Source organism: Chlorocebus sabaeus, chromosome 28, assembly GCF_047675955.1.
Source record: "Chlorocebus sabaeus isolate Y175 chromosome 28, mChlSab1.0.hap1, whole genome shotgun sequence".
In the NCBI taxonomy this organism is placed as follows: domain Eukaryota; kingdom Metazoa; phylum Chordata; class Mammalia; order Primates; family Cercopithecidae; genus Chlorocebus; species Chlorocebus sabaeus.
This window is the reverse complement of record NC_132931.1, coordinates 19,972,451-20,000,308: the sequence shown is the minus strand read 5'-3', so window position 1 is coordinate 20,000,308 and position 27,858 is coordinate 19,972,451. Positions and strand designations below refer to the sequence as shown.

Sequence of the window (27,858 nt, the reverse complement as noted above, 5' to 3'; positions counted from 1 at the left end):
AATGCCCATCGGGGCAGCCTCAGAAAGTGCCCGGTTCCAAGAGCCTGGGCAGCCGTGTACACATAGGTGACATGGTCTTGGACTGCCCAGTGTGCCTGGGCAGGCGTGTGCACACACTGGTGTGCCTGGGCAGGTGTGTGCACATACTTGTACACATAGGTGACATGGACTTAGACTGCCTGGTGCGCCCAGGCAGGTGTGTGCTCCAGGGACAGAGTGTACGGTGTGTGGTGTGGGGGGCGACCCACTTCCTGGTGTGAGAACACACACACGCCTGTGGACGTAGCCTTGTTGGGCGTGTGCACCCCTGCAGGGGGGTCCGTGTACACCGCTGTGTGAACACCTCTGGCGGTGCCCAGGCCGTGTGAACACATGGAGGTGAGCACAGACACACGCGTGCATGCCCTCTGTGTGTCCACGGACAGCTGTGTGCGCCACACCCACCCCACCTGCTCGTCCCCATGGCAACCCCAGAGCAGGTGTCTGGGAGACCCAGATCGGTGCTGATGGACACGGGGTGCAGGGCACACGGGATGGGGCTCCCCAGGGACGGCTGGGCCAATCGGGCTTCCTGGACAGAGGCTCCAGCAGGAGTGAGAGTGGTTCTTCCTCCCCAGCCCGTGCCACCTCCCCCTGCGTGCTGGCCAGGTGGGCAGCGCTCGGGAAGCCCCCATCTGGGCTGTGATTCCTACAGGGCGATTGGCGCAATACAGCCCTCTATGGCCTGTCCACGCGCCGATGCTTAGAGCTGAACAGCCCTCAGGGCCACAGACTCAGCAGGGAGCCCCCAGTCTCCTGGTCTCACTTCCTAGAAAGAGAAACTGAGACTTGAAGCAGCTCCAGCCGGGGGTCCCCAGCCAACCCGGGCAGACTCAGGCCCCTCACACTCCACCACGCCCATCTCCATGTGGGAGGAGGCAGGGAGCCCCAGGTCCCAGGCTTGGAAGGCCGGTGCTGGGCAGGGCTGGGGAACGCTGTTGCCTTAAACCCACACTGGCCTCCCTGCTGGCAGTTTTCCTGCCTCCCTTTGCCATTTTGCTGGTTATCAAAGACCTTTGCTGTAAGACCCAGGCCGGCCCAGCCCAGCGCCTCCCATCCTCCTGTGAAGTCATCCGCTCAGTTGGCAGGGTTCCCATGGCAACGGCAGTGATGTCACAAAGAGCTGGAGGAGGATGGCTGGAGGGAGGAGTGGGGCGAGGCTCCGGGAGGGGATTCCTGGCTTCTCCCAGGCCTTCTAGAAAGATAGAGCTCTGATCCATCAGTCACTCAATGGGCTGGGGCTTATGCCCCTAGTAGCAGATCCCAGGGGTGCCCCCCGCCTCCCTGAGACAGGAAACCACCTCCTTGAAGCAGTCAACTCCCCCAGCACCCAGACACCCACCTGTCCAGGTGCGGAGGCCCTTGTAGGAGCGAGGGTATGAGACGGGAGGCCCTGACACCAAAACGTCACCGTCACCATGCCTGGCCCACACAGCAGCCCTTTGCCAAACTTAGACTGGCTCTGAGAGCTGCTGGCTGCACATCCCCCAGGGTGCATTTGAGACCACCTGTCAGCTGCCCTGCACTTGAGTTTCTTGATCTTCTGCTATTAATAGTTTAATTCCAGAACCAAAGAAATTGTCTGTTTGACAGAAAGGGGGGACTCTGAGAAGTGGGGGACTCTCCCTGACCCTGGCTGCCAGCAGCAGCCCTGTGCCCGGCTGGGACACATTCCAGCTCCCTGCCCTCCCTGTTGAGTGCTGCAGAGGGGCATCGGGCGTCGTGCACATATGCCCATCCCCCTCACTTTGAGTTACACTGCAGACGTCTCCAGATGCACGTGGCTGTGCCAGGCAGCACACGTGGCCAACAGGCACATGGCGACCTCCAGGCCCCATGGCTCTGGAGCTCATCGCAGCCCGCTGGGGCTGTGAGGGTTCGGTCCCTCCACCAGGAAAGCCAACAGGACCCCATTCCTGCCTGAGAACCCCAGGGAGGAGTAGTGTGCCGGGAATGTGTGACCAGCCTCCCAGCCCTTCCCAGCACCAGCTGCGTCCTCCTCCTCCAGGGCTGCGGCTCAGGGCTCAGGTGTCCGTGTCGACGGCCCTCCCGAAAGGGCAGGAGCGGGACTATTGGCACAGGCCTGGGCGAGTCTCGCTGGGAGGCGGGAGCAGACTCAGCCCCCCAAGCCCATGAGCCCCACTTTGAAAACCATGCAGCCAGGCACGGTGGCTCATGCCTGTAATCCCAGTACTTTGAGAGGCTGAGGTGGGCAGATGACCTGAGGTCAGGAGTTCAAGACCAGCCTGGCCAACATGGAGAAGCCCTGTCTCTACTAAAAAATACAAAAATTCACTGGGCGTTGTGGCGGACACCTGTAATCCCAGCTACTTGGGAGGCTGAGGCAGGGAGAATTGTTTGAACCCAGTAAGTGGAGGTTGCAGTGAGCTGAGATCGTGCCACTGCACTCCAGCCTGGGTGACAGAGCGAGACTCTGTCTCAAAAAGAAAAGAAAACCAAAAAAAAACCATGCTGGTTTGGTTTCACTGACTCCCTTTCATTTGTTCACAAACATTTACTCAGCAAATCTTGTTGGGCCTGCCAGGCCCTTGGGTTACCAGGCAAAGTCTGTTTCCTCCTGGAGTGTGCATTTATTAAATGCCTATTGTATGCCGAGCCCCAGGTTGGTTTAGATGTGGGGGCACAGCAGTGAGCAGGGCAGACATGACTCCTGCCTGCCTTTGTCGGCCCTGGCTCTCACAACAAAACCTGGACACTAGGGTCTAGATAGCAGCATGCATTATCTCCCTGCCCCCAAGACTGAAAGTCTGGGATCAGGTGCCAGCGGGGTTGGTTCTAGGAGGGCCAGTGTCCTGGTTTGCAGACGGCCACCTTCTCACCGTGTCCTCCCAAGGCAGAGAGAGAGTGTGTGTGTGAGAGAGAGAGAGAGAAAGAAAGAGAGGGAGAGAGAGAGAAAGAGGGGGAGAGAGGGAGAGAGAGAGACAGAGGGAGAGAGAAGGAGAGAGAAAGAGAGGGAGGGAAAGAGAGACAGGGAGAGAGGGAAAGAGAGACAGGGAGAGAGGGAAAGAGAGACAGAGGGAGAGAGAGAGCACGCAAATGCCCTGGTGTCTTTCTTCTTTCTTTCTTTCTTTTTTTTTTCCCCGGAGATAGTCTCCCTCTGTCACCTAGGCTGGAGTGCAGTGACCCCATCACAGCTCACTGCAGCCTCCGCCTTCTGGGCACAAGCCATCCTCCCACCTCAGGTTCCAGAGTAGCTGGGACCACAGGTGTGTGCCACCACACCCACACGCTTATTATTGTTTAAAACTTTTTTCTGTGGAAATGGAGTCTCGCTATGTTGCCCAGGCTGGTCTTGAACTCCTGGCTCAATCAGTCCTCCTGCCTCAGCTTCCCAAAGTGTTGAGATTACAGGTGTGAGCCATGGCACCCAGCCTGGCATCCTTCCTTGTAAAGGCTTGAATCCTATCACGGGCCCCATCCTCATGACCTCAGCTAACCCCGATCACCTCCCAGAGACCCCGCCACCTCCTCTCGTCAGCCTGGGGTCAGAGCTTCATCCCAGGGATGCTGGGCACACTTCAGCCCACGGCACTGCCTGTAAGGAGCTGAGGGTCCGGTGGGGTGACTCGAGTGAAGCAAGGCATTAGGAAAACAACAGGGGCCACAGGAGATGACCGTGAGCAGTGCATTAGCAGGGACTGGTCAGCCCCTTTCGGTGGGGCAGGCTGGGAGGCTTCTCGGAGGAGGTGACTCGGCCAGGCTGGGGTCCAAGGCCCAATGCCCCTCACTGGCTTTGAGACCTTGGAGAAGCTGCTTCCCTCTTTGATCTGGGCTTCCCAGCAGGGGTGGGACAGCCTAGAGGCAGTGCTGGAGATGAGGATGGCAAGTTGCCCCTCCCCAGGCAGGGCAGAGAGGAGCCCCTACCCTTCCAGGCAGGAGAGAGGCCAGGTCTAGAGGGGAAGGGGGAGGGTCTCATGCCTGCATTCCCATCCACGGACACGCAGAGGGCCTGAGACCCCCGCTCAGCTGCGACAGAGTGTGGGACTTGGAGAGGAACAATCGTGACCCTGCCCCCTCCTCCTCCATGGGGGTATCTGGGCTGCTGGAGGAGCTGGTGCTGGGAGAAGCTGATAATGGGAGCACCCTGGGGCCTGCACTCCCCACTCCATGGGGTGGGACTGACCGCTGGGGTTGACCCTGCCTGCCAGGTCCCTGCACAGCCGAGGCCAGCCTGCTGTATGGCACATGTTTAGGGTCTGTGTTCCCAGCTTCCCACTGGCCTTGGGACCTCTGAGCCTATTGTCTCATCCACGCACCCACGGGTACAATTGGAAAAATTGGTCTTTGCCAAATTTGCAACAACTCCTGTGTGATCTCAGGCCCCTCTCTAGGGCGGTCTCCACCTCCTGCCCCTACCCTTCCTCCTTCCGGGATTTTGTCTCTGTTTTTCACCCGGATCGGGGCTGCCTGCCCACGAACATACCAAGGCATGTGTCACCTGAGCAGATTTTAAAAAATTATTTAATTGAAATGTATTTGAGAGACAGGGTCTCTCTGTCACCCAGGCTGGAGTGCAGTGGTACAATCATGGCTCACTGCAGCCTTGAACTCCTGACTTCAAGTGATCCTCCCACCTCAGCCTCCAGGTGTGGGAAGAAAGGAGAGACGGACAGGGCAGCGGAGCTGGGACCAGGCCTGGGCTTCCCCCAGAGCCGGCCGGCTGAGGGGCGGGTGCTGACTAAGGCAGCAGGCTTGGAGAAGACGTCGGACTTTCTTTCCCGTTTCTAATAAATATTTCCAAATGTGCCTGACACAACAGTTACCATCTCTCCTGGCCTGCATCTCTCTAGGTGTCTTTTTTTCATACGATGCCTACATTTGAACATCTCGCCAACTTTTTAGCCAATTAGATTCCAAGGGAACCTCAGCCTTCATTTCAGGCAAACAAGCAAATTTCAAGCCTCATTTTCTACTTCTAATAAGCACTTATCAAATTTACAGCTCTTACATACAATTCATCAGGTTAATGCCTTCAGAATATTCCTGCCTCCCTTTTGTGGCAATTTTCTTTCCCTGCGTTGCACCCTCAGCGCTCGCTCTGACTTTGCTAAGCAAATTAGCACGTCAGCTTCCTGTCAGGTGAAGAATGGTTGGGCCACAACAGTGAGAAGATGGGGCGAGGGGGCCCAGCCACCGTTAGCAGCCGCAATGAGATTTTTTTTTTTTACAACATATAAAACATTGTGCCATCCTGAATCACAAAGTCCTAATTAAACATGAGTCCTTTTCTGGGGGCCTGGCATCTAAATATATGTAATAGCATATTATTTCTCTCTTTAATTTCAAAAGCAATATACACGTGTATACACTAAAGAAAACTAGGAAAATGGGGCTGAAAACAGGAGATGTAAGTTCTGGTTCCACCATGCAAGAGAAGCTTGTCCGCATTTTAGAGTTTCTCCTGGTCTTTTTTTCTTCTTTGGAGGATCGGCGTTTGTTTCAGGGTTGATATCAGTCTTAAAAGAAACTTAAAAATTTGTGATGTAAGTTACGTAAAGTTCACAAATTCTCACTGTGCACAGCTTAATGAATTTTCACAAGCACCCCAATCAAGAAACAGAACGAAACCAGCCGCCGCAGCCCCAAAAGTCTCCTGATGTTCTCTCCAGGTCACCTCTCCCCCATCTCAGGGTAAACACTACCTAGTTTCTTCTAGCATAGCTGAATTTTGCCTATGTTTGCATGTTGTATAAATGAACCATCCTGTATATACACATTGTGTCTGGGCACTTATGTATATGGCACCTGTGAAATTCATTCATCCTTGTTAGATGTAATGGCGGTTCCTTCCTCTTCACTGCTGTATAGTATTCCCACGTAAGGCCGTACCTCAGTTGATGTATCCCTTCTCTGCTGATAGTCTTTCAGGTTGTTTCTAGTTTGGGCTGTCGTGGGTACTGTGAGCAGTGATGCACTTCCCAGCACATGTGTTTTGTAGAGACATGTTGGTATCTCTGTCCATCTTGAGAATGGACTTGTTGAGTCTGATTGTTCACTGATCTCCAGCAGTTTCCAAGTTGCAGCCAGGTGCAGTGGCTCGCACCTGTAATCCCAGCACTTTGGGAGGCCGAGGTGGGCAGATCACTTGAGCTCAGGAGTTTTAAACAACCCTGGGCAACATAGTGAGACCTTGTCTCTAAAAATTTTTTTTTTAATTAGCTGGATGTAGTGACACATACCTGTGGGCCCAGCTACTCAGGAGGCTGAGGTGGGAGGATCACCTGAGCTCTAGGAGGTCCAGGTTGCAGTGAGCCGTGATTGCGCCACTGCAGTCCAGCCTGGGCAACAGAGCAAGACTCCATCTCAAAAAAATAAAACAATAAAACCCCCAAATTTCCGAGTTGCAAAATATTCGTTAACGTTATTAAAATGACGATGCTGGCCAGGTGCGGTGGCTCACGCCTGTAATCCCAGCACTTTGGGAGGCTGAGGTGGGCGGATCACCTGAGGTTAGGAGTTTGAGACCAGCCTGGCCAATGTGGTAAAACCCCGTCTCTACTAAAAACACAAAAATTAGCTGGGCGTGGTGGTGTGTGCCTGTCATCCCAGCTACTCAGGGACTGAGGCAGGAGAATCACTTGAACCCAGGAGACGGAGGCTGCAGTGAACCGATATCACGCCACTGCACTCCAGCCTGGTTCACAGAGCAAGACTCCATCATAGATAAATAAATAACCACAGTCAGTAATAAGGGTGTGCTTTAATTGATTTAGTCATTCTCCTCTTTTTTTTTTTTTTTTTTTTTTTTTGAAGATGGAGTCTCGCTCTGTGGACCAGGCTGGAGTGCTGTGGCACCATCTCGGTTCACTGCAACCTCTGCCTCCCAAGTTCAAGTGATTCTCCTGCCTCAGCCTCCCAAGTAGCTGGGATTACAGGCGCCCACCACCACGCCCAGCTGGTTTTTGTATTTTTAGTAGAGATGGGGTTTCACCATGTTGGCCAGGCTGGTCTCAAACTCCTGTCCTCAGGTGATCCACCCGCCTCGGCCTCCCAAAGTGCTGGGATTACAGGCATTAGCCACCGCGCCCGGCCTCATCATTATTCTCTTATTGAAAACTTTGGTAGTTTCCATTTTCCATTTTTTTCCCTTCTCTATCAAGCAGCAATGGAAATCTTTCACTGTACCTGGTTTTCTCTCTGGGATTATCTCCTTATGGTAGGTTCTCAGGAGTGGGGCTGCTGGGTGGAAGGCACGCCATCCCCTCACAGCCCTGTGGTGGTGTAGACTGTGAGTTGGAACAAACCATCTACACAGCAGGGTGCGAAAGTCCCGTCTGAGCCAGAGAAAGAATAACCGCTGTGTGAACCTTGTGTGTATGCATCTGTGTAACCACAGACGGGGTGAAGACCTAGAACGCTGGCGGCCCTCAGAGGCTTCTGGTACGTTCTGTCCCGATCCTGGCGCTCTGTCATTCCTGATGGTAGCAACCAGCATTCCTGGACAGTTGATTCTGGGTTTGCACGCTTCTGAACTTCCCGTAAATGAAATCTTTGCATACTTCTTCCCTTCTGACCTCGTTCTTCTGGTCAGCACTATCGGGGGAGACATACCCGCTCGTTGTGCTTGGTGCTGGTTCATTCTCGTCACTGAAGAGCGTTCTGTCCTAAGAGGGGATCAGGGGTCGGTTCCAGTTTGGGACTGTGGTCAGCTCCCTTGCATATCTCCTGCTTCACACATGTGGGACCCTCCCCGAGATTTGTACCCCAGAGAATAGTTGCCGGTCTCAGGTATACATGGCTTCATGGCAGCTGTTTCCCAGAGCGGTGGTGAGGCTTTGCACCCTCAGGACAGCGGGCAAGAGTTCCTGTTGCTCCACATCGTCCTTCCCCAGAGCCAGATCTGATGAGATGCTTGAAGCCTTCCCGTCTGGTGGGTGTGTCCCGGTATCTTACCGAGCTTTCATTTGAATTTCCCTGATGAGTAATGAAGTTGAGCACGGGGTTTTTGGCCGTGTGGATGTCCTCATTTGTGAAATGCCTTTTCAAGATCTCTGCTCATTTTATGACTGAGGTGTTGGTTTTTCTTATTAATTCGTAAGAGGTGTTTATAGCTTCTGAATGAGATCACAGTCTCTCGGAAGATAGCTATTGTGTAGCTTGTGTTTCAATACTTTGTATGATGTATGTGTATGTGTGTATGTGTGTGTGCGTGTATGTATGTATGCTGTGTGCGTGTGTGCACACACGTGTGTGTGCATGTGTGTGTCTGCGTGCATGTGTGCGTGGGTGTGTGTGTACGATGTGTGTGTGTGCATGATGTGTGTGTGTGCATGTATGGCGTGTGTATGGTGTGTGTATGATTGTATGTGTGTGCGTGTGCACACGTGTGTGTGTGTATGTGTGTGTATGGTGTGTGTGCACGTGTATGATTGTGCATGTGTGTGCATGTGTGCGTATGTGTGCATGTGCATGCATATTTTAGAGACAGAGTGTTGACTTGTTGCCTAGGCTGGAGTGCAGGGGTAGGATCATGGCTCACTGCACCCTTGACCTCCCTTGTTCAAGTGATCCTCCCACCTCAGCCTCCAGAGTAGCTGGGACTACAGGCACACTCCATCATGCCTGGCTAATTTTTTAAACAAATTTTGTAGACACAGTGTCTTATTATGTTGTCCAGGCTAGATTTTCATAGTATATTTTTACGAGCAGAAATTCTTTATTTTTATGTAGTAATAATATTTGTCAATATATTCTTGCATGAGTGGGAAGAAATTCTTCCCTGTCTCTTGGTCATCAATATATTTTTCTGGCTGGGTGTAGTGGCTCATGCTTGTAATCCCAGCACTTTGGGAGGCCAAGGTGGGAGGACTGCTTGAGCCCAGGAGTTCAAGACCAGCCTGGGCAACATAACAAGACCCCTTCTCTAGAAAAAAAATTAGTGGGGCACGAACGTGCATGCCTGTAGTCCTAGCTACTTGGGAGGCTGGGGTGGGAGGATCACCTGAGGCTGAGAAGCTCGAGGCTGCGGTGAGCTGTGATTATGTCACTGCATTCCAGCCTGTGAAACAGAGTGAGACCCTATCTCAATCCACAAATGTATATTTGTATTATATATACATATTTTATCTTTTTTCTACTTTATCTTTCAAAATGTATAGTTCTTCTTTTCCTGTTTAGGTCTGTAATCAGCCTGGAGTTGACTTTATATGTGATGTAAAACAGGTATTCAGTTTCACTTTTTCGCATATATATTCAATTTATTAAAAAGTTATGCCTCCCCTATTAAGGGCTGTCTCATGGGTCAGTTTCTGGATTTTCTGTTTGTTCCATGGGCTTATGTGTCTAATCTTATAACAATATCTCAATCACCATAGCTTTATAATCAACTATCATTACCTGATAGAAGAAGACCCTCCCTCGGCCAGGCGCGGTGGCTCACGCCTGTAATCCCAGCACTTTGGGAGGCCAAGGCGGGCGGATCACGAGATCAGGAAATCGAGGCCATCCTGGCTAACACAGTGAAACCCCGTCTCTACTAAAAATACAAAAAAATAGCCTGGCGTGGTGGCAGGCACCTGTAGTCCCAGGTACTCAGGAGACTGAGGCAGGAGAATGGCATGAACCCAGGGGGCGGAGCTTGCAGTGAGCTGAGATCGCGCCACTGCACTCCAGCCCGGGCGACAGAGCGAGACTCCGTCTCAAAAAAAAAAAAAAAAAAAGAAGACGACCCTCCCTCCCTCCACCTTGTTCTTTTTATTTAGTGACATTCTTGGCCCTTTTTTCTTCCATATACATTTTAGAGTTAGCTTGTCAAGTTCCACAAAAAACAAAAATGGACTGTGATTTTTGATTGAGATTGCCTTGAATGTATAAATTAATTTGAAGAGTGTTGACGTTTCATAAATGTTCATTTTCTATTCATTACGGATGTATAGAAATTCAATATATATTTGTATATGAATTTTATGCTAATATTGTATTAATGTTGGTAACGTATACATTCTTTTGAACTTTTTATGTACATAATCACATTGTCTGTGGATAGCTAGAACTTCATTTCTTTCTTTCTGAATCTTATAATTTTTGTTTCCTTTTCTTGCCTTATTGCAATGGCTGCAACTACTAGCACCGTGCTGAATCAAAGTGGTGGCAGCAAGCATCCTTGTGTTGCTCTTGATTGCAGAAAGTTACAGCTGCACCATGGTGTGATGTGCTGTAAGTTACGCACATGTTAAGAGTGTTTGATCTGTATTGCCAAATGACTTTCCAAAAGAATTGTGCCAGTTTCACCATAACCATGCCAGCACTGCGGTGCACTGGGATTTATTTTAGTTCAGTGTTTTTGTTTTTTTAGATCACGTCTCCTTTGATGGGTCCATGGTGTCTCATTGCATTTTCTAAAAGTTTGCATTTCCCTGATTATACGGGAGGTTGGGCATTGGGCCATATGTTTTGTAAGCACCTGTATTTTCTGTTTTGTGTTTGTTCCTTTACCCATTTATTTATATGTTGTTGATGTTTCCCTAATCAATTTGAATGAGTTCTTTACATATGAAGATAGTTATCATTTATCTGTCACGTTTGCCACAAATATCTTTCCCTCTGCCATATAGCTTTTAATTTGGGTTACTTTTTATGTTCCTTTTTCTTATTTTTATTTGGTCACATCTGCCTCCTTTTTCTTTTAAAATTTATTCTCTTCCTTCTGAGCTTGGAAAGCCTCTCTCCCTCCTGAGAACTGATAAGTATTGAATTCTGTTTTCTTCCAGGTTTTTATGGCTTAATATTTCATATTTAACTGTTTACCCCGTCTGGAATTTGTGGGGCTGTGGGGTGTGAAGTGAGGAGTTAATTGCTGCTTGCAGTTTACCAGGGGATGGAGCCTCATTTGCACTTCCAAGTCTCTGGGCTCGGCTTCCTCTGTCGGTGCTGGGCTGAGCAGGGGAGATTAAAGGAAGCAGGGAGGTGGCATCTTGCGCGCTGGGATTGATTGTGGAGCCCTAATTACCACGGGGACAGTCCTACTCGCAGCCTCTGCCTGAGTTTCAGTCCAAAGCGAAGAACTCTCGGCCGAGTTTAGCCACATCCAGTGTAACCCTGGGGAGGCCTCTGCATGTGTTTGAGACTTGGTTTCCCGGTCTGTGAAATGTGGGTACGGATGACACCTGTCCTGTAAGGGCTGTCACCAGGACTGTGTTCGCCGGGGGGTTTGTCTTGCAAAAAGCAAGTGGCCGGGTGAGCTCAGTACAAATCCTAGCTCTTCTGTGTGACCTTGAGCAAGAGGCATCACTGCGGTGTGCCTCAGTTTCCCCATCTGAAAACGGGGGTAATAAAGCTGGAGTTTCCAACTCCTCGTGGGGCTGGGGGATGATTCTGCAAGTCAGCCCATGGGAGGGCCTGGCGTTTGTGACAGGTGCACAATCGCTGGTGTTCTTGTTATGGCTGCCACTCAGGAGAAGGTAGCCTGCAGCCAGGCGTGGTGGTCTCTGGGTGGGGGACCCTGCCAGCTGTGAGTGGGCTGGTGGGTGGGACCACCTCCCTTTCTCAGCGCTGATGGAGGCCATACTGTCCCCCTCATCACCCCAAAACTGGGCTGTGGGGAATGGGCACCCAGAGACCCAGTCTGTTAGTCCTGACCCAGACAAAAAGACCAGCATTGCCTGGAGAACCTACAATACACACACACAAGCACACACATACTCACACACAAGCACACATGCGTGCGTGCACACATGCACACGTGCACGCATGCACACACACATGCATGCACATGCATGCACACACTTGCGCATGCATGCATGCACATGCACACATGTATACACATGCACATGTGCACACACGTGCATGCATGCACACATTTGCACATATATGCACACACGCAGACATGTATACACACACTCATGCATACACTCACGCACACTCACACATGCATGTGCACACGTGCTCACACACAGCCAGACCCTCCGTAAACACATGGTGATACCCACAGAGCCATGTGGGTCATTGGGTCTCGGCTCCTCCCCACCCCAGGAGGCTCCACCCACAGCAGTACTAGGTGGGGGTCAGCTTGGGGTCCTGAGTGTGACCTGGGGTATGCAGTCAGATCACCCACTGCCCTTGCTTTTGAGTCCCATCTCCCTCACCCTGAGACCCCACATCACGTCACCCCTGCGAGGTCAGTGCCAGACCTGGGCACTCCTCCCCAGCCAGGTGCCCGGTGCCCAGTGGGGGGCAGGGACTTGAGTGTGAACGTCCCCTGCCTGCTGAGGGCCTGCCATATGCTGGGGTGTGGGCTGGGCAGGCCCCACACCAAGGGTCAGTCCTGTCCACCAGGGCTCAAGGTCAGCTTGGAGCCTCATGGAGCTCCCGGCTAGAAAGAGGGCAGCCATGGGTGTCCCCATCAGAATGTGGAGGCGGGGACAGTGAGGATGGGCCCTGAATGGAGGAGCCAGCCTGGGTGGGTCTGCAAGAGGCTCCCAGGCGGGGGGCACAGCAAGTGCAGAGGGCAGAGGTGGAGACCTGCTGCTGGGGGAGGGCATATTAGAGAACAGAGGGACACCCAGTGGCCAGAGGGCAGAGCCCGCAGGAGGAAGCAGCCCGAGGGCTGCACGTCACATCCACAGGGCCCGGGGTGGGCAGCATGGAGGTGCGGGGCGGCAGGGACCCTGGGCGGGGCGGCACAGCTGTGCGGGAGGCTAGGCTGCTGGCATCAGCAGGCGCCCCTCCTCCCCACCTCGCTAAACAATCATGCACAAAATATGCAAATGGTATAATTACTGTTATTTGTTTTGCTGATATAAGTGTTTGAAATGCAAATGTCAAGTTTGGGCGCCTTCATTTTTCCAACCCTCTCACCCGGACATTTGCAAGTTGATGAGTTGTTCCTCGTCCTGGAAGGAGGAGGAGGAGCTCCCCCCAGCCGCCCGGGTGCCAGGAGACTGAGTCCAACTTGGCAGCCGCCCGAGGGCACCGCTGGGCCCCTCTTCCGACAGCACACAGTGGGCACCTCAGAAGGGAGGCCTCACAGCCTCACTGTGCACCTGTGCGATCGGCCCCTCGAAGCCTCAGTTTACCCTAGTCTCTGGGGGCTGCTGTCCCTCTGGGCCCCTGCCCTTTCTGGCCCTGCCCTTTCTGGCTCATGGCAATTCAGTGGATGTCTTTGGGCCTTGGTTTCCCATCCACAACATCCTGCACAGATTCGTTGCCCTTCTGTAAAGTAGAGTCTCAGCGTCCCGGGATGGTCCTCGGGGAGGTCTGATGAGCCCCCGAATATCACAGACAAAACTGTCTGTGTATTTTCCAGGGTGAGTTCTTAGCTTTGACCCCTCCAGCTCAGTGGTCTCTGAGGCTCCCCGGCCTGCAGTTCCAGACAAGATTGAGCTGTGAGCCTGCACCCTGACGAAGGGATCGTGACCGTCTGTCACGATCATCCTTGTTCTACAGTGAGGGAAAGTGAAGGCACAGCATTTCAGGGGCTTGTCAAGGTCATGGCCGTGGTGGTGTCGTTCAGCTGCCAGCCTAGCCTCCATCTGGGTTCCTCCTCCGAGCCACCACGGACCACATACAAGGGCAGGAGCCACCACTTCTTCAAAACCCAGCAGCTGGCCAGGTGCGGTGGCTCACGCCTGTAATCCCAGCACTTTGGGAGGCCGAGGTGGATGGATCACGAGGTCAGGAGTTCAAAATCAGCCTGGCCAAGATGGTGAAACCCCGTCTCTACTAAAACTACAAAAATTAGCCGGGCATGGTGGCGGGTGCCTGTGATCCTAGCTACTCGGGAGGCTGAGGCAGAGAATTGCTTGAACCCGGGAGGCGGAGGTTGCAGTGAGCCAAGATCGCACCACTGCACTCCAGCCTGGGCAACAGAGCAAGACTCCGTCTCAAAAAAAAAAAACACAACAAACAAACAAAAACCCCAGCAGCTCCACATCCTCCAAGTCCCACCTTGCACTGCTGCTACCCATATGCCCCCTGCCTTCCCAGTGCAGCCCCTGGGCCAGCAACTGCTGCGTGTCAGATCACCAGCAACCCCACGCATCCCTGATCAATGCTGGCTATTCAGAAGCATGGATTTCTAGCAGCAATGCAAGGGCCACTGTGAGGTTGTCTAATCACCTTCACTCCTGTAAAACGCACAGCCCCAGAGAGACCACCCTCCAGGCCTGGCTGGCTTCTACAGGGTGGATGAGTGGGCCCCTGCACCCCATCTTGTGTCCAGCCCCTCAGGTGCCATGTGTTGGCAGATGCCAGGTTGGATGTTCGCTTAAAGCTCAGGCCGTGCCCGAGGGGGCGTGTTGGATGCCTGGGCCTGGATGTGTCTGAGCGAGCCTTTGTGGAGAGTGATGGGTGTGCCTGTGCACGTGAGTGTGCATGCCTCTGTGCGTGCATGCATGTGTGAGTTCATGTGTATGTGCACACATGTGCAACCCGTGTACCTATGTGTGCATGTGCATACGTGTGTGTGTGTACACTCACAGTCTGCTTGTGACGCTAATGGAGAGTGAAACGCTCCAGGGCAGGTGCCCTGACGTGCACACCGTGCCCAGCACACACGTGTGAGAACACACAGAGCCCACTCCCGAGGAGTCTGGGCCTCTGCTCGAAGTGACACGGTGGTTCCGTGATGCCTGGGTGTTCCGCCTTTGGATGGCTTTGCTGGAAAGTCCGAGAGCAGCTGGAAATCCGCGTCCTGGCCGGACCCCTCCACGTGACTATGGGCTGGCCGCACACGTCTGTCTCCTAGTCTGTAATACGGAGTGCTTTGCAGAGCTGGGCTGGGTATGCAGTAGGCACTCCGCAAGCATACATTCCTGCCTGTCCCCTGGGGCGTTGTGGGAGGCTGGTGGACAAACGCCCTGCGTCGCAGCATCTGCCCTCCCAGCGCGGGAAGCAGGGGCAACCCTGGGGCTGATGGGTGCCCTGGGAGGCGCCTTGGGCAGGACCAAGAAAAGAAAGTGGGCATAGGCTGGGTAGACGGCAGGGGGGCTCACGGGGCAAAGGCCTGGGGCAGAGCAGGTGTGGGCCTGGAAGCCTCCCACTATGTTATTTCAGTTACCTTTTCCCACACAGGTTCAGCCTCATTAGCATATTCAAATACACACCATTATTATTTCAATTAGTGGTTAAGTAATTATCTCTAACTGATGAGCATCCCCCCACTTCCCCACGTATTTTTTGGTTATTTACATCCGCTTCTAACCCACAATTTTAGGTAATTGCATGCCACTCACTCATCTATTTGCACACACACACTTCCGCCAGCGACAGGTTCCTGCTCGCCTTCTAGCACTCGCTCCAGCTCTGGAGCTGTGGGAGTGGGGCACAGGCAGACAGACCAGGGGGCCCCTCCTGACCCCTGCCAGGGCCTCCTGAGGTTCCCTCAGCCTCCAGGGGCACAGGTGCAGCAGAGCCCAGCGTCAGCCCCCTGCCTCCACACCAACCTTGCCAAGCCCTTTGCACCCAGAACCCCTCTTTGTCCTGCAGACACCACCTCCTTTGGTCCCTGCACCCCACCAGTACCCCACAGTGCTTCCCATTCTGCCCTCCAGGTGCAAAGGTGTCATTCATGGGGCTGGGCTCTGCACCACACCCCAGCTGTGTGTCCCTGGCAGGATGACTTCCCTTCTCAGCCTCAGTTTCCCTATCTGCAGAATGGGAATCAGGTACCTCCTCATGGTGAAGGAAGCAAGTATGCTGGTGAAATGAGATGAGGCCTGGAGAATCCTCAGCACCAGGGCTGGGCATGCAGAACTTCCTGGGATCCAGTGGTTGGGTGAATGACCTGACCTGTGGGTAGCATAGTTCACTGACCAGCCCAAGGTCTCTCGCTCAGCAGACCAGCACAGAGCTGGGCTTGGGCCTGAGGCTTCTGCCTCCTGACTTAGTTTCCTTCTCGATCATTGGCCTGGCCTGGCACTTGGCATCCTCTACTCCCAGGCAGCTGGGGTGGGAGGTGCCAGGGAGAGGGCCCCGCCAGGGGTAGAGCCAGGGTCTCTACCTAATCAGTCCAGCCTGTTGTTTCATCTGCCTTCACCTCATGGAGGGATGTTGGATGCAATGTGCCTGGAAGGTTCCCATGGACCCAGTGGCCCCAGAGCCTCCGGGGCTGTGGCCCCAGAGGTGGGCCCCACCTTTGCCCCAAACACCTGGGTCACTGCCAAGTGACTAGAGCTGGAATTGGTTGCAGTGACCCCAGGTCTGGCAACTCCCTCGCTCTGCAGTTCAGCTCACATCTTGCATCTGCTGTTGGCTCCTCTCCCCTCTGTCCCGGCTGGCGTGTGGCTCCATGGGTCAGCCTGCTCTGTGTGTCAGGAAGTCCCCGGCCTCTACGATTTGTTCTTGAGTTGTGACGTACCTACAGTCCAACACATGTGTGACCAACAGCTGGTGGCTCCGGCAGATGGGGTCTTCCAGCAGCTGAGACGGCTGCAGGAGGCTGTGCTCCATCCCTCCTCACCCTCCTCCCCTCTATCTCTGTGCAGGTGCAGCTGCCTTGGCGACCATTTGTCCTATAGTTTGTCTGGACCCAGGCTGTCCTGTGTGCTGGAATGAGGCGAACATGTCTATGAGCCCAGCAGGGAGGAATCCTCCAGCCTATTCCTCGCTGGTACACCAGGTTGTTGGCAGGCCCTGACACGCAAGTAAGGTATGCTCTTGTTCCTCATGCTCTATGCAGGGGGTTGCAGGGAAGGGGGACAGGAATAATTCCTGAAGACCTGTGAGTAGGTGTGCCTGGAAGGAGATGGAGACAGAGCCAGGTGTCCTGCAGAAATAAGCGTTTCTTAGGGATTGACCCTGGTTCAGTGGTGCTGCCCTCAGATGCAGAGAGTGGACAGAGGCCACAGGGGTGGCCTCGGAATTGGACAAGAGGAGCCTGGGGCTGACGGAGGACCCGGAAATGGTCTAAGTAGGTGGTGGCCATACTCGGGGTATGCCCATTATCCTTCCCTGACAAGCCAGGATCAACCCTGATGATTAGAGAAGACTTTATCTTCTACCACTTTTGCGAACAGATATGGTCCAGTGTTGGAGCATAAAACCACTATGTGAATGACATGGCGTAGGTCACATAGGTTAATATTGACTTGCAGTATATATTTGAAACAGGTTCTTGTCTGGAACAATATATACAAATTGTTGAATTGAATGCCTAGGTGAATAGGAGGGTGGAGGTCTCCATCCCAATGGCTTGCCAGATCTTTTGGTGACCCAGTTATGCAGTGTCTTTTCTGAGTTTCATCCTGCAGTGGGAAGGTAGCTGGACAAGTTGTTTTTCTGCAGCATTTTTCAGAAATAGCAGATATGTCCTCTCTGGGCAACTGTACTTTGGATTTGGGAAACTTCATCCAGTTCTGGGACTCCAACTCAGCAGCTTTCAAATTTAGCAGGTCCTGTTAGTTTGTCTAATAGAGCTTGGTTGTAATATCTAACTTGACCAGAAGGAGGCGATATTAAGTGACACAGTACACTGAAAAGTCTGGATTTTAGACTGTGGGTTTCCTCAGTAAATAGCTCGTCTTCCATATTAAAGAGTTCTATATATTGAATTTATTTAAAGTGGTTGTGCTGCTTATGTTCTGCCAATTCCAATGGACCACAAGAGGAAGGCATCTGGGAATTTTCGGGTTCTCTCCTTCATTACATGGGGGGACAGACAATCCATCTAGAACCTCCCAAGTCTTACCTTTTTCTGCTGATGGTCAGATGATTCCCCAGACCCCTCCTCAACTTCTAGAGGGAGGCTTCTCAGGAAGACAAGTTGAACTGGGCTCTGGGGAGGGATCCCAGAGGACCTCGTTTCCTGGGCTCTGTCCTGCCTCCTCACCCCTGCCACTATGGCATTATTTGAAAGCCTCACCAGGACTTGGTAGGGAGGAGTTCCACGCACAGCATTGGCCCTGCCAACAGCTTGTAGCATCTCCAATTTGGGAGTCCCTCAAGTCTCATCTGTTGCAGCTGTCTCATGTTACAGGTGGGGAAACTGAGGCCCGGGGGGCCACATAGTGATGCAGAGTCAGATCAGGGCAATAAGTGTCCTCTAACTCACAGGCCAGTGTTCGTTTCTCCACGTCTTTCTCCTTCCTTCGCACAAAGGCTGGCAGGCGATGGGGTCCCCAGGACAGGCTGCTCCCTGCCCAGGCCCCAGCCCCTAGTCCACTGCGCTGTTAGCTCTGTCCTGTTCTGCTGCCAAAAATATTGCCTAGAATATTAGGCCTGGAAGACATATTCGGGATCATGAACCTATCTTTCTTGTTGTATAGATGAGGAACTTGAAGCCCAGAGAAGGGAAGGGACTCACTCCTGAGACCACCCAGCAAAATCTTCACAAAGTGGGGGCGAGGCCTCAGATGTTCCATGCCCCCAGCCTGGAGTTCCCTGACGCACAGGGGGCTGCCCTGCCCAAGCCAGGATCAGCAGGGACTCAGACGCCAGCCCTACCTGGCCCCATCTGTGGTCTTCCTCCTCCCCAGTGGGATAGTCCCTCCTTCCCATCTGGGATCCCTCCAAGCCTTGCTGACCTTGATACCACCTTTGTATTTCAGGGAAGATCCCCCTCCTCCTGGGAATATATGGACCAGGCTCCTGGGGGGTTCACAGTGAGAGCCCTGGGTCCGGGCTGTGTCTTCAGAGTGGAGCGATGTCCTCCCTGTGTGCAGACTCTGTGTTCCATGTGGGTCTGTTGGTTGGCCTAGAAAGTGGAAACAAGGGAATGAACCTGGGGTGGGTCCGCTGCGCAGGGGTGGGTGGTGGCAGCTGCCACTGAGGCCAGCCTGTGGGACCCCTACTCAGCCTGTGCCCCAAACATCCAGAGGCCAGAGGAGGGGAGGGGAGGGAAGGGCAGGGAGTGTGGGAAGAGGAGGAGATGAGAGAGGAACAGAGAGATCCAGAAAATATAGAGACTTCCAGAAAGAGGAGGAGACAGCCAGAGGCTCAGAGAGACATGGGAAGGAAAAACCTTGGAGAGAGAGAGAGAGAGAGAGAGAGAGAGTGAGAAGGTGAGAGTGAGCGAGAGAGAATGAGAGCGAAAAAGAGCGAAAGAGAGCGAGAGCGAGAGAGCATGCTCAGAAACAGAAATCCCGGTTTTCAGTTCTTCACGTATTTATCCAATCTGTGCTGATCACCTACGGAAGCAAAGCCCTGTGACAGTGATCTGCACCTGCCCCTCTGTGGGCGACAGTGTCCCCACCTGAAATGTGAGGATGTCCCCACAGACCCTCTCTCGATGGGGCTTCCCGGGACTGGGAGCTCTTGGGAAGACAGGGCAGTCTGGGGGAGGGGGCGGCAGCTTGGACCATGCCAGGAGCCCAGGAACCCCCGGCCTCCAGACTGAGACCCACATTGTGGCAGACAGAACACAGAGGCCCACAGGGCTGCGGCAGAGTGCGGACAGTTAGGGTGAGGCCAGCAGACTGGGCTGTGTGGACCCCAGGCGATTGCACAGCCATTGGGGATGGGAGAGTGGTTGGGAGGCCTGAGCTGAGCTTTGCTTGAGATGGCCAGCGGCAGCCACGGGCCTTCCCTCTCTGTGTCTTTACATATGGGGGTCCTTTTGCCTGGAACACCCTGTCCCCCAAGTTTGTCTGATTCTTTTCTTTTTTTTTTTTTTCTGTAATCTTGCCCTGTTGCCTAGGCTGGAGTGCAGTGGTGCAATCTCGGCTCACTGCAAGCTCTGCCTCCAATTTTCAAGTGATTCTCCTGCCTCAGCCTCTCAAGTAGCTGGGATTACAGGCACCTGCTGCCATGCCCGGCTAATTTTTGTATTTTCAGTAGAGACGGGGTTTTGCCATGTTGGCCAGGCTGGTCTCAAACTTCTGACCTCAAGTGATCAGACTGCCTCAGCCTCCCAAAGTGCTGGGATTACACGCGTGAGCCACCACACCTAGGCTTTCTTTCCTTTTTAAAGGTCAGACCACCTCTGCCCTGCTGGGTTTTGGATGTGAAATGCTGGGCAAATCATTTTCTACCTCTGACCTCCCTCTTTTATCTCTTATCTTTTATCAGGACAACTTCAAGTCCCTGCCCACATTTTATCTATAAAATAGGGAAAATAAGGCCCCTCCCAGGAGGGAAGCCTTCAGTGGGATGTGTAGACTGTCTGGCATCAAGTAGGTGCTCATTCAACCACACTGGGCATTGCCCTGAGCATGGAATGGGAACTCAGCAGTCTCCAGAACACTGATGCTCCATCCCTGTTAGTTTGTTCCTTCCTCCCAGAGATACCTGTCCTTCCATCCCAGCCCAAGTTCAGGCTCCTTCAGGCTCACCGCAGCCTGGTGGGATCACCCCAGCCCTGCAGCCTCCAGAGTCCTCTCCAGGCATGAAATCTGTGTCTTCTCTCTTGCATCAGCTCCATGCTGCTGACTCTGTGCTGCGAGCCTCAGAGCCCGGCAGGTGGGAGACGGTGCATAAACGTTTGTTGAATAAGTAGATGGGACGCTTCCCAGCCCGGCCCACCTCAGAAGGCAGGTGGTAAGACAGATGGGCCCTGGCTCCTGTGCGGTCTGACGTTGGAGGCAGCTGCTCTGCTGGTCTTCCTCAGGAACTTGGGGATGGGACGCATTGTTTCCGAGATCCCTTCTAGGGACATCCTTTTGTCATTCAGCAAGTTGAAGTTTCCCAGCTTCTAACACCTCTGCCCCTCTCCTCCATTCCTGCATTCAAGGCCTGGTCCCTAGAAGTTGCTTTTATCCAGGCAGTGATTGAGAGTTTAGAAGGGGCTCTCTGGTATCCTGTGACCCTGGGTGACCTTGGCTGGACTCGTTCAGCACCAGGGAGAGAGGCCGGGGGTGGGCCGGCGGCTGTGATAGGAGGCAGAGGCCTGTTCAAGACAGCAGGGCCTGGGAGCCCAGAGAGGTGAGCCCAGACCCTGTCTGCAAGCCCCTTCCCCTCCGTAGGTCTCAGTTTCCCTCTCTGGGGAGTGGGAGCGATGCTCTTGCTGGCAGAGGTGCTGCTGAATTGCAAGGCTGGCATCCCAGCGACTCACCCAAGGCCACCTCACCAATCCCCGCATCCTGCGTGCAGCCGCTCCCCCAACACTGCCACACGCCCGGCTCCCCTCCCCCACCTCTCCAGGAGCAGTTATTTATCTGCCGGAGGGTGACAGGCGGCTGTGGCTGGCGTGTTGAGCCGTCCAGAGATCAGCTGGCGGCTGCCGAGCAAACAGCGCGAGCTAATCAGCAAAAGGTCACGCCAGCTCCCGGAGCCCCCGCGTTTGAAGTCTTGCCTCACACGGGCGGGCTGGAAGGAACCTGGGACGTTGAGTTAGTGGCTCAGTGACCAGGACAGCTTCAAGTCACTGCTCACAACTCATCGCCCACTTGACCAGCCTACGCCTCTGAGGCTGCGTCTTCTAGAGATTCCCCAGCCCCAGGGGAATCCCATCCCCTGTCTCCAGGCTGAACAAACCCTCTCGGGACAGAGGCTCAGCCCCCAGCATGCGGAGGGGCCAGGCTTAACCACCCCAGCCCTGCCCGCTCCCCCTGCCCGGGACAGACTGTCCCTCAAAGCAGCAGTGCAGGGCTGGGCAACATCCCCACCAGACTCCATTCAGCACTCCCCACACCACCTCCGACTTCAAGCCTACCGCCTTCCTCTAAATCCATTCACTTTTTAAAAACCTAAATACATTTATTTAAAAGGGAAGCTTTATAGCACTACTACAAATGGAAAACAAGCCTCTCTTGCCATAAATAGAATTCATAATCATAAAAATAAATTCAGTGGAAACAAAACAATGTTATTAAATTCTAGTTGGATGCTGTAGCCCCGGGGGAGGTTCGGAGCCCAAGGCCTGCTATTGCTTTATTAAAACGGGAGAGCAGTAAGTGTGCAGAGGTGTTCAAGACTCACCAACCCTGATCTGAGACTTTCTTCTTGTTGTAATCAAGAGTATTAAAGGGAGAGTAGCTTTCTCCTAAAATGATTCAGTAGTATTTTATGCTGTGTCAGCTAGGGACTGAATTTGTGCAAGACAAACCTAAACACTGCATGGTTGAACCCCACATGGGGGTCATTTTTCTTATGCAAAGAGGGTGGCAGTGGAGCTGGTACACAGCTGAAGGGGGTTGTCAGTGGCCCAGGTTCCTTGTAGCTTCCTGCTCTGCAGCTGTGGACATTTGTCCTCATGGCCTCAGGATGGCTGCCACACCTCCGGCCATTGTATCTGCATCTCAGGCAGGAAACCAGGAAGTGGGTAGAGGTGAAGAGGAAGGGAATACACCCGCTAAGTCTGTTCCTTATCATTAGAAAGGTAGCAGCCAACACCTGAGCCATTCTCCTGCCCACGGCGGTCACTGCTGCCTTTCGGTTGGTGCTCACTACATGTCTTATTCGTTTGCCAAGTGGTTATTTGTCACCTACTAGATGCCAGGCAATAGACCTTGTCCCGGTGGTATTCACAAGGTGCATGCTGACATTTGTAAGATGAGCCACGGCCCATTCTGGGGCATCCTCCAGGAGCATCCCTTACTCCAGCCTGGGTTTTCCCTGCTTCCGCCTCCACCCCACACCTGGCTGCTTTTCCTCACAGGAGCCCAGCACAAGGGCAGCCCCTGCCTCCATCCTATCTCACTTCTGCGCACACTCGGAACTGCCCAAGCCCAGCCTGGACGGAGTCGCCCCATGGGCCACCCTGGATGAGAAGGGAGCTGTTCCTTTCCCCTCCCCGGCACCTGGGTCTCCTGCCAGCTTCTGCCTCCTGCAGAGCCCCTTCCCCGCCACAATCAACCTGCTCCTGCAGCAGGCCAGGCTGCAGGGATCCAGCTTCTGCTCCTAGATCTTCACTGGTCTTTTAATTTCCTCCTGTCATTTACATCATGTGACTCCTGTAACTTAATTAGCAGACAGAGGGTGTGGCTGCAGATGCCCGGCCCCCTGCCTCTGGCCTCTCCCTCTGGGCAGGCCCTGGAGATTCCCTCCTTCCCCTGGGTCAGGGCTCCTGAAGGCTGCCTCCGGCCCCAGTTTGCCCATCCCTGCCGCAGACTTTGTCTTTCAGCCTGAACTCTGGCCTCCTCCCCTCGTAGACCCTCCCTCTGACTTTGAACTCTGGCCTCTGACCCCTGGTCTCTGACCTGCTCTTTGGCACCCAGCGGGAGGGATCTGTCCCAGGCCCAGGTTTAACTGTGGGCGCCATTGCTCACCAGCTGTGCACACAGAGGCAAGTCATGTAACCTCTCTGTGTTCTTCCTCAGTGAGTTGGGGGTGAGGGTCTGTAAGTGAATGAGAAGCCAGGAGTCCTCTCAGCTGTGCCTGCTCCCCTTCCACTTGCTCCCTTCTCCTGCCCACCCTGAGGTTCTGCCCACCCTGAGGTTCTGCCCACCCTGAGGTTCTGCCCACCCTGAGGTCCTACTACCCCGCAATCCAGCCTTGGCTTGGGCTACCTCCAGGTCTCCCTGCTGGTCCCACAGCCAGAGAGTCTAGGGTCATCGTGCTGTGTGCTGTGGAGGCCCAGGCCCCAGGGGGTCACCAGCATCTGGTGAGGTGACGGCCTGGCTAAAGTCTGAAGCCCTCTTGGGGCCTTGGCATGTGCCCGGCAAGCCCTCTGGGCAGGTGCCACTGAGTCTTTCTCCCCCATCCTCCCTCCATAGCCTCAGCTGCCTTCCTTCCTGCCGCTGGACATGGGTGTATGTGTGTGTGTGCATGTGTGTTTGCATGCCCCAGGCTGGCCCAGCTACAGGCCTGCACAGGTGTGATCCCCAGGCCCCCCGCATCCCCGAATGTGGATACAGAATATCCACATTCTGTACACACAGGTGTGTGCATCCCTGTGCATACATGTCACGTGATGGCCCCTGGGGGCTGCACGCATGCCATAGCCGTCCCCTCCCCCTGCAAACTTAGCCCCAGTGACTCCCAGCCAGGGCTGCAGCCACGCTCCCCCAGCCCCACCCGGGAAACTGTGAATCCAGCAGCGAAAGTGGGTCAGAGAGCGTGCAGGGGAACTGGAGGGCCTGGGGAGGAGGCCAGCGCCAAGGTCTGGCTTGACGGCAGCCATGGAGGGGGAGGAGGGAGGAAGGAGAGTTGGGAGAAGAGGAGGAACTGCAGGGGCCAGGGCGCAGGTGGCCAGCACGGGGCATGGGAGCCAGAGGGAAATTAGCAGACAGGGCTGTTGTTTTTCCATAGCAATGATTTGATCCGGAGAGACGTGGCCCAGAGCTCAAGGAGCTGCTTCTCTACCAGAGTGTGCAGGAGGGAGGAGGGGGAAGCGTGGAAGGAGAAGGACACGTTTACTGAGCACCTTCTAGACGCAGCCTCTCCGTAACACCACAGCCCTGAGTGATGGGCATCAGTGGTGCCACCACACACAGGAAATAGAGGCAGACAGGGGCCGTGCATCTGCCCAGAGCAGGAGCCCAGGAGAACCGCCCATGCTCCAGTATCACAGCCTTGCTGTTCTCTACATGGAGATCACAGGCACCTGGAGCAGCCCGTGGGGCTCTCTGCCTGCCCTAGCTTAGGCTGCTCAGGACGTTGGAGCATCCTGGCCTGGCCACTTGCAGCATAGCCCTGAGATGCCATGAGTACCTCAGTGGGCCTCGGTTCCAGGCTTGCTCAGCTGACACGCTGAGACTCTGGGACACCCAGGAAGGGGCAGGTGGAGGTAGGCAGGGTGCCCAGTCTGCAAGCACATGCTACGGTCTTACTGTGTGCTCCGCTCAGAGGAAGGTGTGGGGGAGCTGGAGCCCTAGCTGTGCCCCTGGGAGCCCAGGCCTGCCTGGGGATGTGGTTCATGGGGGGCCCTGACCCTCCCAGAGAGGAACGATGCACGCATGCAGAACTCAGAGAATCAGACAGATCAGAGTGGCCTTCTAGGAAGGAAGAGTGTGTGGAACTTAGAGGGGCACGGGGTCTTCTGGGTGTGAGGTGAGAGATGGCAGAAACAGTGGCGTCTCCACCATGCATGGCATGTGCGAAGTATAGGGACGGCCAAGGTGGAGCTGCGGTGCCAGGGTGGGAAAAAGAAAATTGGGCATGTCAGGGACAGATTGCAGGGGAGGAGGACGAAGTTGTAGTCCTGCTTCTCCTCCCTTCCCCATCTACCCAGAGCACCTCCAGATTGTGCCAGGCCCCCTCCCTTGTCATCTGCTCCTCTGAGTGGGAAGCCTCTCATCTGTATTAGGTAGGGACAAGCTGTTGGAGAACGGTCGTTTAAATAAGATAGAAGTTTATTTCTCTTTCACAAACAGCCAGAAGTCAGTGGCCCAGGGCTGGTAGGGTGGCTGTGTCACCATCAGCCGTAGTTTCCACGTCTGGGACCAAAGTGGCTGCTCCTGCTCCCACCATCTCATCTGCATCCCAGCTGGCAAGGAGCACGTAGGCCCATTCCCTTTAAGGGAGTCGTTCACCAGTGGAACACTTCAACTCCACTCACATCCCGTTGGCTGGAATGTGGTCCTAGCTGCAAGGGCAGCTAGAAATGTAGTATTTTGGTGGGTCCAGCTTAAATTTGGAGTTCAATTAGTAAAGGAGGAAGAGGAGAACGGGGACCAACGAAAGGTCTTGGCCACTGATTCCTCTGGACACCCTGGGGCCGCAGTACCTTGTAGGAAGAAGGGAGAGTGGGTCATCCTCAGCGGGCCTGGCTGGAGAATGGGAAGTAGCGCCAGGGGTAACTGACCCCTCCACAGGGCCTCTCCTCCGTCCTGGCTGAAAGCCTTTCTCGCTACTGGTTGAAATAGGAGGAAATCATTAGCATGCGTTGAATGCAAAGGTGCCCAGAGAGACAGTGACCATGTAATCTAGTGTCCATGCCAGAGCACTTCTGAGAGTACAAAGAGGCGGCGTTTGTAGTGACGTTGGGACAGTAGAGCGGACCAGGATGGGCAGTCACCCACCTGGAGACCGTTCCATCTGTGTTCTGGCTGGGGAAGCTGAGGTCCTCGGTCACACCAAAGTTAATGATGGAGCCACTCTAGGACTCCAGAAAGGCCCCCTCCCTGGCGGTGTTGGTTCCGATTCCCTCTTGCCCGTTGTTTGGCTTGTGGACCTCAGCTCTGACCTGTCTGGCATCCCATCCTGGACAGAGGGGTCTTGGGCCTCTGCCCTCATTTCTCTTCCTGAGACCCTCACCTCCTCTGAGCCATACTCCAGGGGTTCTTAGGATGGGATGCACAGGAGGCTAGAAACGTGAGCTTCCTCTTTTTTTTTTTTTTTTTTTTTGCCCCCAAGAGTGTCTGGGAGCAGTCCGGAGCTGTCCAGGGTCCTGACCGCTTGCATCACATCCAGGATTGAATGAGTGCCTCCATCTCCACTCCCAGGGGTTACCAACAGGGCCCCACCCACCAACAGGACCAGCTCTGGGCTAGGCAGCCCCCTCTAATTCCCACTTCCGCAGCCAGGGCCCTCTGGACACACCCACCCCTGGAGACCCCTGTGTCTTAGAGATGGCCCCATTGTTCCCCAGGCCTCCCAGCCCCCGCAGTGCCCTCCTCGCCTCCCTCAACCGACAGAAGGAGGAGCTGAGTTTAGATGGGGCCACAGACTCTGATTCTGTGAGGACACTGCCCTTTCCAGGTCTGCTGGCAGATCTTTGGCGTCCTTCTTGAACACCAAAGACACAACAGGGCCCAGAGAAATCTCCCCAAATGGCGGGGTTCGAAGCACTGGGATCAGGCCAGGAGCAAATGGCTAGGAGGCGGGGGGGGACCTCCTCCACCATCATCTCTGCAAACCCTTCCCCACCATCACCTCTGCAAACCCTCTCCCACCATCACCTCTGCAAACCACCCCCCCTCAACCATCACCTCTACAAACCCCAGCCCCAGCCACCGACAGTCAGGTGGGGGCCTCCCCCACCATCGCCTCTGCAAACCCCAGCCCCAGCCACCCGGCAGTCCATGTCCTGGGTTCCCCTTTCTCAGCCCAGAAATAAGACTCAGCTGACAGCATCTTGGCACAGCGTCCTTTGCGAGCCTGATGCTGCCTGGAGATGTCCCAGCCAGACACCTCTCCTTTTAAACCCCACCCTCTGCCCATGTTCCCTGTCCCAGGGAAACCAGTATCCTTGCACTCAGGCCCAGCCTGGATGGAGTCCATGGCCTTTGCCCTTACTCCAGTGGGAAGATGAAGATGGGAACAGTCGGGGGGCAGACGTCTCCGCAGTGGGCCCCAGGCTTCCTCTGCCTGCCCTTGATTTTCCCAGAGGCCTGCTGGCTCACGCCTGCCGGGAGGCCCAGACAGCTGCTGGAAAGGGGCAGCCAGCTATGCCCCAGCAAGCCTCAGGAATGGGTCCCCAGCCTCCACCCAGGCACAGCGAGAACACCGAGGCCATGAGCCAGGGAACCAGCGTGCAGGTTTGTGGCATGAATGAATGGAAAACCGCGTTCAATAACCCGGCCGCATCTAACCAGGCAGGTGGTAGACCAGATGGCTCTTTGCACCAGCTTGTGTGCCAAGAACCTCAGCAGGTTGTGATGCCTTTCTGAGCTCCTTAAAAGCTCCTTCCTATTCTAGTGCATCTCGGGCCCTGGAGACCACCTCTCTCCCCTTCCTGTGGTGGGATCCCCTCCTCCCCCCAGCACCCCCCCACCACCTAGGACTTGGATCTCTCTTCCACAGTGTAAGCTCTTACTTTTATTATGTAACATAGAACATCATTGTATTATTGTCTAAAGTAACAACTACTAAATACTGAGCATGAACAAACTCAGACCTTGCATGCTCGCGTGACTGTGTGGCCTCTGGTACAGAGGGAGCCCCACCCCCATCCTGCCTGGGCCCAGGTCCCAGCTGTGTCCCTTACCAACGTGTTCCATGTGCTCTCTCTGTGCCTCAGTTTCCTCTTCTGGAAAATGAGAATGATCCGAGGACTCTCCACATCATCGTGTTTCTATGTGTTTAATAACATGTTTAAATAAACAT

General features: G+C 54.2%; 1 protein-coding gene and 1 pseudogene across 2 annotated transcripts in view; one reads left to right on the top strand and one right to left on the bottom strand.

Annotated features, from left to right (window-relative positions):
* ELFN1 (extracellular leucine rich repeat and fibronectin type III domain containing 1) overlaps positions 1-27,858 on the top strand; it is an 81,868-nt gene that overhangs the window by 27,046 nt on the left and 26,964 nt on the right. For both annotated transcript variants that reach the window (XM_037995265.2, XM_037995267.2), the window contains exon 2: positions 16,482-16,645. The gene's annotated coding sequence lies outside the window, so the exon portion shown is untranslated. The remainder of the gene's footprint in view (positions 1-16,481; positions 16,646-27,858) is intronic.
* Positions 20-16,446, bottom strand: LOC103246962 (uncharacterized; annotated as a pseudogene).